This window comes from Hippocampus comes, unplaced genomic scaffold, assembly GCF_001891065.2.
Source record: "Hippocampus comes isolate QL1 unplaced genomic scaffold, H_comes_QL1_v1.1 scaffold314, whole genome shotgun sequence".
Lineage (NCBI taxonomy): Eukaryota > Metazoa > Chordata > Actinopteri > Syngnathiformes > Syngnathidae > Hippocampus > Hippocampus comes.
Genome location: NW_017805152.1, coordinates 19,620 through 30,892, shown reverse-complemented (window position 1 = coordinate 30,892; position 11,273 = coordinate 19,620). Strand labels below are relative to the sequence as shown.

The following is an 11,273-nucleotide window of genomic DNA, read 5'->3' as shown; positions in this document are numbered from 1 at the left end:
AGTCGTGCGCGCGCACAGCGGCGAAAGCAAGCAGATCTGGAGCTAACTGCTAAATGCTAAAGGTTAGCTAGCAGCAGCAGCAGCGAGTTAAGAAGAAAATGGCGATCATGCAGGACGAATGCCTCCCCTCGTAGATGCTGCAAACGCATTCAAGGAATTCTTTTTAGCCTTACAGTCGGCTTTCCTTTTCCACTCTGTTGCACTTTATTCTTCAATGAGGTGAGCCTTTTTATTCCACGGTTTTCTTTTTTTTTTGACGGCCCTCGATGCCCTGCTATTGTAACCTTAGCCGGCGTCATCGACACAGGAGGGACTGGCGGAGATAAGTTCCGCCGCCGCTGTTGTTTTAGTTGGCCGAGCTGCGCTAACTCGCTAGTTAAGACGAACGGGTCGTTTTTAAGCAGTTTGCAGATAAAATAGGACATGCATTTTCGGACTTGTAATGGTAAATCTGTTGGCCAGGTACCATTTGCATTTATAGGTAAGATAGCTAGCATTAACTAGTTATAGTCATTGGTAACCTCAGCTTCTATCATGCGTTTTTTAAAATATAATTTCATCGATAGTATTCTTGCTCTCGCTTTTGAAATTCTTTCCAGGGCTAGCAAAGCCTAATGGAAGAAGACTCACCGTGCTAGTTTAGGTGTTGGTTTTCGTGACTTTTATTATAACACCCTCTGTCGGTAAAGGGGCGCCCATCAGCTGGTTCATACCCAGTAAACACGACCCTACATCGCCTTGCTTTTGCGCTTCGATGCTTGAGACTTTATGAAACAGGGCAGACGAGGTCACGGCACAGGAAGGTTTTGCGCAGACTCGCGACAGGGCTTTTGTTAGTGTTGGTCGCGCAGGAAAAATACCAGCGGAGGCGAGAGGAGCCATGTTGGTTAAAGCCGTGAGTGGGCCAACAACTGAGGAGATAATGGCCGATCGGGACCCGAGCTGTAACTCTGACCTTAAACGCTCTCTCGCGCTTTGCCTTTCTCCGTCTGCACAAGGCAGACAAACGCACATGCACGCACGCACACTTTGCTGGACCCAGAAGACAGTGGCTTGCCTCCCTGTTGTGCAGAGCAACTTGTTTTCCAGCATATTTGTCATTGTTCACAGACTGTAATTGATAATAATTGCGGACACCGTTTGTTTGCAAGCCTTTGTTGTTACATCACTCAAAGTCGAACACTAATTGCAACCCAATAAAATCCTGTTGGTTGTGAAGAGATTCGTCACATGACATTTTGGGATGTTAACCTTGTCTGTGTTTCTTTTATTTTATAGATTCGGAATTGGAAGCTTTTGCCACCAAAGAAACTGAAGCATCTTAAGAGGTGTGTGAGTCCATGTGAGCGCCTAATTCACGCACACAGTATCAATGTGTTCAGGGCCTCCCGTGCTGGCCTAAACTAGATCGGAAGCACTTGTTTACGAGGGCCCAACCGTTTTGATTTTAGCAAGGTCACAAATCAAAGTGATGTTTGTAGATAAGAGAAGTCACAGACATACCCAACAATTACGTAGCTCTGTAGAGTCGTCATTTTAGCCTTCACACGCCTATAAAAAAACAATGGAAACGTGTTGTTTGCTATTCGATAAACGTGGGCGGAGTACGGCATCAGGATTCGATTGTTGCCCTGTTATCATTTCAAGAATTCCTCATAAAAAAGCCATGCAAGGGGCCCCATCTGTCACTTTTTGCAACTTTAATTTACGTTTGTAGCGATTTGCGTGTGCTAACATGGAGTGTGTGTGCGGCCGGTCGATGGGTAGCTGACGCTTATGCAAGCACACGCAGTTCCGTTTGAATTCAATTGGAGGGTCTGGTTTGGTCTCGGCCGCATTGTGCTGAGTAAGCTTTGCTGTTTTAAATCGCTCAATGAGAAGCCCACGGTCCTGATGTTTTGTGTGCGCACAGATGCTTGTGTTGAGCTTATTGTCTCTGTACACTTTGTCCACACGCAGCCGCACAAAAGAGCTCGAAAAAGGCAGCTAGTCCATCACCTGCATGTGCAATTTCCCGAACTGGATGTTTTTATTTTGACCATCAACCTGCTCGTCACTTGTTTGTTGCTCACGGTGTGAAAATGCTCTAGTGGAAGTCAAACACAATCAGGGAAGTTGGTCAACCTCTGATTTTGCTTGCATTTAAAAACAAACAAAAAAAGACATAGATTCGAAAAATATCTCATCCAAGGTATTTTTTTTTAATTGGCAATACATACACTGCTCTAAATAACTTTTTATTTAACATTTCCGCAATTATTAAAATAGTTCAGCCAATATTCCATTTTAACACGAAAGATGATGCAAAGGTGTCAATGATGAACCTCAAGTTATAAGATAATAATGGTTGCGGAATGTCCAAATGTTATTTACTTTGGCTTTTAATATGCACAGTTAGTCCACTTTTGCAATTGGGCTGCACGTGTGCAGATACTCATCCAGGCAAGAAAGCATCGATTTCAACGAGCCAAATTGGCGATTTTATAATTGGGCGCAAGTCTTGGGGCACAACCTCCAAAATTAAACTGTTCTGCGATTCTGGTGTCTGGCTGAGAGTCAAGGCAAAACAAGAACCTCACCCGTACGAAACTCTTTGGCAGAGCTAAACGTTGGTAACCAGAACACTTGTGCTCAGTCGGCCACGTGCCTGTGGCCCATCGTCTCCCACTGTCATGGCCCTAAATTAATTAATCTGTGAATCAGATTTAAAAAAAAAAAAAAGACACACATTTCAAATGACATTGCAGAAAGCACAAACATCATTCAGCTACTGGTTTGGTTTGTGACATAAAAAAAAAATAGGCAGAGATTTTGATCATTGTTTTCCAAAGGGAAAAAATGTTTGAAAATGTTCTATTTTGATTCAACACAAAGGTAGTACGTCTGCTTTCATGACGGATTTACAGAAATCTGAGAATATTAACGGTAGACAATTAAAAAAAAAACAATGATTGATCAGCAAAAATAATTATCGAATAGTGTCGATAAATCGAGAGCCAACTCTTTTCCGACCGAATTGGCAAAATTAGCGCGACCTGAATTGGCCCCGTAAGTCGCTGATGGAGACTGGTGGGAAAGCCATTGTGTCATCCATACAAAGCCTTCTCTGTCGGGCTGCTTGGATAGAAAAGGTAACTTACTTGATGCCTTTTAATTGAGTGATGGCTTGACTGAAAAGGGGGCGGGGGGTTCCAGTGTTAAGCCGCCATGAGAACATACTCATGCAAATCCATGCAAATTCTCTCGTGTGCTGCATGCAAATTAGCCACGCGACCATCCCCCGGTTTTTGTTCTTCCGACAGGGTGGGGGGGGGGGAACAACCTTATGTATTTCTAGGCAGACTTTGATGTCTTTAGGTCATGTTTGGGTGCGCGTCTTGCATTTGGGTATGAGGCGTGAGGATTAACGCTTCCTGCGGGCTACAAATAGAATCAATACATGATCCCTTTTCAACTTGGCGTCACCGCATGACTCAATATTATTCGCCAAAAGATACGCCTGCAATGTTTTATGACTAGTCTTGCGGCATCAGATGTCTGATTCCTACCCCCCCGTCATAAACCCAGAATAGTTTAGAATTGTATGCGCTATAATTAAAAGCTTTTGTCAGCAGGCGTTGTCCGCCACAAAGGGTCACTGCTTTCCCTGAAGTTATGATCATTTAATGAAAAAAAAAATAATCACAGAACCATTTCCTAGTTGGTTGATTGTTGTTGCAGTCTCTGTAGATTGCTTCCGTTTGTTGAGGCCCCTTTGGTCATCAGCGTGTCGGTCACAAGTAGCGATGATTCAAAATGGCGCCCGGCTTAGTCACATGTCGCCAAGGCGTTTTTCTCCTCATCGTTATCACAGAATTTGATGGAAGTGATGTCTGGGCGACACCTCGGCTTCATCTTTTCCTGTGTGTGCAGATTTGGTTTGTCTGTCGGCCATTTTGTTTCCTCCTCCTCACTTGCCGTACCGTAAATGTGCGTGTGGGAAATGTTGTCATTTTAGTGTCGCTGGATGCGAGTTGGTATGCACGCTCGACAGACGGCGAACTCATTCTTTTTTTTTTTTTTTTTTTTTTGCACTCAATTCACCTGTAACACTAGTTAAGGGCCAATTATATTTCTTAATTTAAAATTTACTAGCTAATTGGTCCTTGCTCCTCTGTTTACTCATCGGTGGAATCTTGAGAGAGCAACAAATGAGCGGGGCTGTCGGACAGATGTGGAAAATAAAATGTTTTTTTTTTTTAAATGTCACCAATTTAACACGAATATAAAAATAGATTATGATGAATATGCAAAAGTGGTCTTGCCCTTTTGCGGCAGTGTCGGCCTTTGATTTTTTTTTTCTTTTCTGCTGCACCCCATCGCCTTCATCCCTTTTTTCTCCAAATATGTGCTGAATAGTGCAGTAAGCTCTTCAGATATTTTCACGCATTTGAAACGGAACAGAGACCACGGTTCGTGAAAAGATATTTTTGGAATGTGAATCCTGTTCATCAGTCTGGTGACGTGGCTCCCGGGCGTGTCGTAAATGGATGCTTCGTGTTAGTAGTAACTTGAGATTGATTTCTTTTTTTTGTCTAAGTGTCAACACTGTTGAATGAATTTAGAAATCATATTTGACAAAGATGTTTCCCCCGCCCCCTGAGAGTTTATAAAACCCACTTTGTCACGGTCATTTGTAGATGCAGGTTGATAACTAGCTCTGGTTTGGTACCATCAATAATAGTTTTGTTTCTTGAGCGTCTCTGGAGTGAGATAACCAAAACTATAAAACGCATTTCCAATCGCAGCTATGCTGACCTTGTGTGTCTCGCGCTCCCTTTAGCCTGCCCGCCGATTCTTTATTCCGACTTGATTTTTTTTTTTTTTGCCACTCCTGGTGCCTGCTTTCCCCATGTCAGCTGTAGTTGTCGGGGGGGATGGGCGATTGTCCGCCCATTCATAAACAGATGCTGCCTGTATTGGTGTGTGTTCTCTCCGGGAGGCTCCCACCATGCTCTGCTGTTGTTGTCGAACCCACAACCATCTGCTGAAGTACTTGATGGTTGGGGAGGAGCAGGTGAAGGTATAGGAACCCAAGTACGGGCGTGGCAGCATTTACATTGATCAAATTTGTAATCATAATTCAGACATCATGGCATTTGGTCCCAGTAAAGTTGTATCTGAAAAGAAAAACATGATCCAGTATCTCCATGCCAACCACTTGCTTTGGATTACATAACCGAGCGGGAGCTCACTGGATAGTTAAGTGAATGTGACCTGATCTCGGGCTGTTCCGAATCCTCCCGAAAGCATCTTGCTCCTGATTTTTTGTTACAACAAGAAGAACTGAATTAATGGCATGGTTTTGGACGTAATTGTCTCTATACACGATGAAGTCGATAAATAGCCACGCGGGACCACAGGCAGGATGAGCGAGTACGATAAAAATTTGTTTTGCATGCACAGTAACACGCGCGGCTCCTGTTATCTCCAGTCCCACTTTAGAGTCTTGCACAAATCGTGAATGAATGACCTTGCACGTTCTCACCTACTATTTGAATACAAGGAATTTATGAGCTATTTAATGTTATTGTGGCGTCTCGGCATTTTTGTGCATTCGGTTATCTGACTAAGTCAAGGCCCTTTGTAGTAATCCTATTAATGGATTTAAACAAAAGCATCCAGGGTTTTTTTTTTCCTGCAGGCCACATGGTGTACCTGCAGATAACAGAGGAAATATGGTGGAAACTAATATGCATTTGGTAAAATGTGCGCTGTCGGCTAGGAGGCAAATGGCACACAAACAATGAAAAGGGCTTACTAGGGCTGAGCAATCTCTCTGTCTCTCAAAAATATATTGATATAAAATATTATAATTTTTTTCCCTGCTTAATGCCCTCCACAGGGAACCCACCCACAGAAGGACACACTGTGGATGGAAGAAAACGAAAAAGGGAGTGTGTGACAAAGGAGGAGGATAAGAGTAAAACAGGCCCTGGACAAAAAGGTAGAGAGACGAAACCAATGACATTGATCGCTTCAAATCGTTGCACTGACGTTTTAGAAAAGGGCTGGGTGATAATTCAAAATCAATACTGTATGTATCGCGATAGACAATATCAATGGAAAATGTGTGATGGGATGTTCGATTAAAAAAAAAAATAACAGTCAGAAAACCCAAATCCATACAAGACATCTTGTGGTGGGCAGGGCTCAGCAACAGGATGATGCGAGATTTGTGCTACAATGACAAGCGCACAAGAAGGCATTTTGAGCACAGAAGCGTACTTTGAATGCACCAGAACTATTTTTGTGAGCATTGTTCCCCCGAGGGCTTTGCCTGCTGACTCCAGAAGACATACAGTGCGTACGCCGATTTGAAAGTGCGGCGAAAATAAATGACCAGCTTCCTCAGTGCAACACTTGCAAACTGACATTAGTCATGTCGGTTTGCACAGCATCAACACCACCGCTTCGTTACGTGGTGTAGAAGTCAAGAAATTCCCTGTCTATGACATCATAGACACGCCTGCGTTAGCCTCTTCGACTTTCATGCTTAGCATCACACCTGAGTCACTATCAGGTAGGCGAGGTTTAAAAAAAAAACAACAAAAAAAAAATCATCTGAGCCCACTATCAAGTTCAATGAGACGTAAGACGGTGGATTAGCTAAAATAAATGCCCTCCAAGACAGTTTTAGTTTGTGGGTTACTTTTGTTTTTGTTTTTTGAGATTGTATAAACAGTGAGTGAAAGTTAATGTATGTGTATCAACACTCCCGCTTTGGGCTGGCATCGTTAATTATCCGCAAATGCGCATTTATGGCACTGCTATGAGTGCACCGATGGAAACATTACAATGTACACAGCAGCAATGTTTTCCGAGCAGATATTTTGAATAGAATTTCTCTGGATGAAACCTTTTTTATTGTTTAAATATGTTTTCTCATTAGGATAAGGTTAAGAAAAAAAAAAATCTCTCACCGACTGATAAGAAATACTCGTGATATACTTTGAAGCCAAATCACCTAGTCCTATTTTAGAACAATGGTTTGACAAATTAAGTTTGCTCTTCACTTGGCGGCGGCGTCTCCGTTGTAGTTGTTGTTGCCGCCGTTGTCATGACTTGCGTAGAACTCGCCCGACGTCGTTTCACGTTGCTTTAAATGCCAGAACACCGCAGCATTGTTGGGAGAAAGCGCTTAACTGTCGAGTGGGCTACCTCCAAAGGACGGTGTCACTATTGCAGTGGAAATATGAATGCAGAACGGCGCAGCGGTGTACCTTGCCCGGTGACGTCGTGCCGCTTTTCTGTTTCGATTGCTGTTCCACTTTCCACTGGCTCCTTTTTAGACGAGACTACTCGTGTTACTTTCAACAATGGCGCGTGTGTGTTCGGGCAGAAAATTGGGAGTCTCTCCGTCTCGGACTTGGGAGTTGACAAGCGTGTTTCAGACACTCTGCCCTTTTCATGTATTTATTGTGAGATGGTGCGGCCGACTTCTGCATCAAATCTCATTAAATTAAAAAAAAAAGATTGTACAGGTGAAAAAAATAAGAAGCCTTGAGAAGGGACCTCAAACGGAAGCGTTATCTGCCCCCTTCCAGGATGACCTATGTCAACCCAAGTCTCGTTTGACACTGTTGAGGAAGTATTCATTTGAGAACGTTTAATGGTCATCCTGCCTTTGAAAAAAAAAAATCTCCCTTCATAAATACCTCTGACATTGTTCATCCAAATGATTTATGCAGCCATTAATTTGGAAGGCCACTGAATTCACCAACAGGAGTTGGTGCCGAACAACAACAACCAGGTTTCCAATCGATGACCCCCCTTGCAGGAGATGAAATAATTGCTCATGACTCATAAGCAAAACCACAAGGTAGCGCATTTGCAGATTGCTCGGTGTCAGAAGCGTCAAACCCCTCCCAGCCTTAGAAATGTTATCTGCTCCTAACCACGCGCACTCACACACACGAACTTGTGACGTAAATGCTTGTCGCTTGACGGTCTTCGGCCTTTCAACTTGTGAAAAGTAAGATGGTGGCTTCAGGGGGAAAAAAAAAAAGGCAGCCGTCCTACTGGTTAATAAGCCACTTGTACACTCGGAGAGGAACATTGCGGCCGCAGTGGCCCGTGCGGTCATCTAGCCAAGACCAACGAGCCTGTAGGAGTTGTTGTACGTTAAGAAATGTTGCCATGCCAACAGAGTTTTCCACCTAACAGCAGCTCGCGTGGCTCAAACTACGAGAGACATATTTCTTTTGTGTTCTTCACATGAAGTTAATTCACACTCTTAGTTGACTTCAAAGTAGGGATGCACCGATAGAAAAATAGAACGCTTTGACAGATGCTTTATCACAAAAGTCGCTTCCTTCTCTCTGTACTTGAGGTGTCGCGCTGCGCTCGCTTTGTGGCGATCTGAATTGTCACCTGAACCATTTGGAAAAGGAATCTTTTGTTGTCACAATACACAGGGTGGGCGATAGATATCATCTACGTTGCGTTCACGATGTGCAGTTTGAAATCATGTCTCAAAAATGGACTTTTTTTTTTTTTTTTAAAGGAGAGCGACGATACTTTGCATAAACTGCTCTTGTACGTTTGTTTTCCGTATATTCGTATGTGCTTGAATTAATACAATAAAACGATCTCTGCGGGATTACATCAGGAGGGAACGGTCACTTTCTGATTTTTACGGCGACATACTGGTCATACAAAGCCCGTGAGCTAATCCGAATAGTCCGTTTGTTGAAGGGTTGTCACGAGCGGATCTTTTTTTTTTTCGAATCCACTACTGAATTGTTTTTGTTGGTAAGCAGCGGCAACGTGCGATCGTCCCCGCAGCAATTCCGGCAGCAGTTATTTGAACAAGTAGCTGCGAAGGTAGCGTTGAACTCACACGGCACTCTCTTGAGCTGGTTGACCCCTTTTGCTACGTGTTCGAAGCTGCAGCTGCATTCCGCTCGTATGGCCCTTTGTCACTCCCTTTTCCACATTCCATTTCTCTTTTCCCTCCCCGCCTCTCTTACTTTGGTCTTTTAATTGTTCCTGTTCTTTTGTGAACATTTCTTTTTCTCCCCCGTGTATCTTTGTCGGCCTCCTTCCCAACCTCTTCTGTCTGTAAGACGATCGCAGCCTCCGCGGCGCTGCCAACTTTTGGGGCCCGCGTGCAGGCTGTACTTGAAGGGAAGCTACAGAAAATAAGGCACTGTGATAACGATTTTAGGACCAGGAGTGTTTTGTATGATGAGAGAGAGGCTGCTTTATGTCATATTTTCATCGTCTTAATTTGCAAGTGACTGCTTGCCTGCGAGTCAAGATTCAGAGATGTAAACAACTCGATTCCATGGAATGGACCCGGTGTTTACCATTGTGGGTCCAGTTGCGGAAGGCTGTACCGTCTCTACTTTCTTTATTCGGAGCATGGTTGCAGAAATGATTCTTTTCTGTTTGTCTTTTGATCGATCAAGAAGTACGGCGAAGCGACCCGTGGAAGGAGAAATTCTAGAAGCTGGCCGCATGCCAGGGGCTTCAGATGTGTGAGCTGAGAGTAGCTAAAGATGGAGCAGACGTCAGTGTGCCTTGTCCGCATGCCAGGGGTCCGTCTTATTGCTCAATTTAAAAAAAAAAAAATCATTTTCTATTTTTACCTAGCAAACCGATGAAGGCGCTTCAGTGCTGTAATAGCTCAATCATACTTCAGTAGTGATTGAAGGCAATGACTGGAATTATTTCTCACAAACCTTTTAATGCATTTAAGCTTCATTGCATCCGAACAGTTGCCTGTTGTCCACACACACACACACACACACACACACACACACACACACACACACACACACACACACGCTGGCTTATTTGCCTCTTATATTGTCCACAAAGTGTTAGCTTTTCGAAGTGAACGTTTATAAATAGACGTGTGTACCGCTGCAGTAGGCAGGAGGAGCGGAACCACTTTCTAACCTCTTTGAAAAAGGTCAATCGAGTTGCGCACACACACGCACACTTGTAGCTGTCAAATACACGTGTCCGCTTTGACTGAAGGGTGCCTGTGTTCATACTTGTTGATTCACATTCTCCTTTTTTGGGTGGCTAATGTCCTGCGGTTGACGTTTGGCAAATTTACAGGTGACACTTAAAGCGGTGTTCAGTGAAAACTTTGTTAAAACTTAAACCAGCGGTCACCAATGTGGTGCCCGCTAGCACCAGGTGACCTCCGAGGCCTATTTAGTACTCCGCTGGCGTGTTATAAAAATAATTCTCCAGCGATGATGACAGCGCATATACCTGACCTTTTTTTTTTTTTTTTTCCCCCTCTCAATTGTGTGTATCCTCAGGACGGGACCAAGTCCTGAATCCAATCAGCCTCCCCTTTCCCAAATCTACACAAACGCACATTCAGTGTTCATCAAGTCTCCAGCGATGCCAAGACGGCCTGATCAACCAGTTGCCCACTCTGAACAACCCGGCCTCTTCGCCCCAGACCCTTGAAGGCCGTACCCGCTCAAGAAGTGCCCCTCTCCCTCGTCAACCTGGGAACCCGAGAAAAACAGTTCTCCAGCCAACCCGGGGAGGCCCTCAATCCCATCCACGAGTTGCAGCCGCGCGCTGCCCTCACAGGTAAGCTTCAAGAAAATGTCACCTTGAAGACAAGGAGTTTGCGAACTGGGCTTCCACTGTATAATATGAGGCAAATTAATACAAATCCAAAAAATGTTGTGCTGTTAAGTGACATGCCAGGCTGCTCTTTATAAACTCGGAAATTGATTTGGGGGAAAAAAAAAGTTCAATGAATTTAACATGCTAGGAAGCATCTTTATGTTTTGCCAAGTGAGTCGGGAGTAGAGTGCAACATTCTTTGCTGCTCTGGTAGTTTACAGCTTTGCTTTTTTTTTGCTTTTCTCACATCTAAACCACACCCCAAAAGCTGAGTCATTTTTAGACAAGCGAAGCTTTCATACAGATTTTGAACAGCTCCTGAAGGACAAAACATTGACCGGCAGCTACATGGAACTTAGTCACTTACTGCAACTAGTGGGAAGTGTGGCAAATATTGTATTCTAGTACTCATACCTCCGTAATCATTTTCGTTGGAATCTGCAACTGGTATTGTCGGTTCTGCATTGAGCCGACTCTTCCCATCAAATCTCTTCTTCTCTATTTGAGCCCTTTTGTTCTTTTGTTTATTTTTTCCTCATTCTGTTCTGTCACTCATCTTTGCATGCTCCATCTTCTGTGTTTTTTTTTTTTTTTTTTGTCCTCAGGCGAAGATATAACCGTTTGCCAGTCTT

General features: G+C 43.8%; 1 protein-coding gene across 5 annotated transcripts in view; it reads left to right on the top strand.

Moving 5' to 3' along the window:
- Positions 1 to 11,273, top strand: part of LOC109514877 (trinucleotide repeat containing adaptor 6A) — a 25,030-nt gene continuing 13,757 nt past the window's right edge. For 2 of the 5 annotated variants that reach the window (XM_019868296.1, XM_019868300.1), the window contains exons 1-3: positions 1 to 219; positions 1,279 to 1,328; positions 10,320 to 10,602. The gene's annotated coding sequence lies outside the window, so the exon portion shown is untranslated. Of the gene's footprint in view, positions 220 to 1,278; positions 1,329 to 5,884; positions 5,987 to 10,319; positions 10,603 to 11,273 lie in introns of all 5 variants that reach the window. The other 3 variants (XM_019868298.1, XM_019868301.1, XM_019868299.1) reach the window with 3 other exon arrangements.